Here is a 1,359-nt window from a genome sequence, read left to right on the forward strand (position 1 = left end):
AAATTGATAGGACATTCCGTCAAAGATGCAATATGCAAAACTAGTTAGCCGCCAAGTAAACCCAAGAGACACTAATGTCGAACAAAGCTTTGAAAGATTATGTTGCACTAAGCACAATAGGTCTTAGGACTAGCATCACAAGACCGGTAATTGAGGCAAATAACTTTGAGTTGAAGCCAACCATTCTCCAAATGGTACAACAAAATAATTTCTTAGAAACTATGGCACCATGAAGATAAATGGAGCCTCTTATGATATAATCAGATTACTTTTGTTCTCCTTCTCATTGCGGGATAAAGCAAAAGCATGACTTAATTCTCTCCCACTTGACAGTTTAGTGACATGGGAGCAATGCAAGCAAAAATTTTTGGAAAAATTCTTTTCTCCAAGTAAGATTGCCCATATGAGGAACCTAATCTCAAGTTTCATACAAAAATATAGAGAATCTATCTATGAAGCTTGAGATAGATTCAAAAGTCTATTATGCCAATGCCCTCACCATGGACTCAAAAAGTGGCTAGTCATCCATACCTTTTACAATTGAGTTCTCTATCAAACAAAATTGTCCCTTGACTCCGCATCTGGTGGAGGTTTGTTGAACAGGGGGCTTAATGAAGCCAAAGAAATTATAGAGAGTGTGGCATTAAATCTCTACCAATGGGCGCCTGAAAGAGGTAATCTAATAAAAAGTCATTGGTAAGTATGCTGTGAATACTTTAGACTTAGTTTATGCAAAACTGGATGCATTGTCAAAGAAATTTGAAACAGTTAGTGTAAACTCCTTGAATGAAACTAATGTTGCTTGTGAGATTTGTGAAGATGTAGGTCATGTGAAGAAAGTTTGTCAATTTGGAGCTATTACTACTCAATTATTAAACAAGCTGACATCATAACCAACTTTAATGCAAGGAAAAACAACCCATCTTCAAGGACTTATAACATCGGGTGGAGAAATCATCCCAACTTCTTGATGTGAATCCAAAGAGAAAGATATCTCAAGAACCCACAATGAATGGAAGAAGAAAGAAAGAACTAAATCGATAAGATTGATGAAAAGAACCTCGACCTTGAAATAGAGGTTGATAAGTCTTCAAACACCACAAGGAAATGCCTTGATAAGTTTTAATTCAATGAAGAACCAACAAGTGAGAGCCTCACCATGCTTTAGATTGAAAAATATGTCAAAGATACATGTGTGGCCGTCACCCCCTTTATTTATATCTATAGGGTGACCAAAAAGCCATAAAAGGCCAAAAGAAAGCCCATTTAATAAAGGCTTATGTAGACTACTTAGTCATTTTAAGCTTATGGCTTTATTATAACCCAAATAAAAGTAGAAATTGAGTTTAAATTGAGCCT

General features: G+C 35.8%; 1 non-coding gene across 1 annotated transcript; it reads right to left on the reverse strand.

Moving 5' to 3' along the window:
• Positions 1 to 400: 400 nt before the first annotated feature.
• LOC121973890 lies at positions 401 to 507 on the reverse strand. The gene has a single exon (XR_006109799.1). It is a non-coding gene; the product is annotated as a small nucleolar RNA R71 (small nucleolar RNA).
• Between the last annotated feature and the right edge of the window lie 852 nt (positions 508 to 1,359).

Source organism: Zingiber officinale, chromosome 4A (assembly GCF_018446385.1).
Source record: "Zingiber officinale cultivar Zhangliang chromosome 4A, Zo_v1.1, whole genome shotgun sequence".
Classification (NCBI taxonomy): domain Eukaryota; kingdom Viridiplantae; phylum Streptophyta; class Magnoliopsida; order Zingiberales; family Zingiberaceae; genus Zingiber; species Zingiber officinale.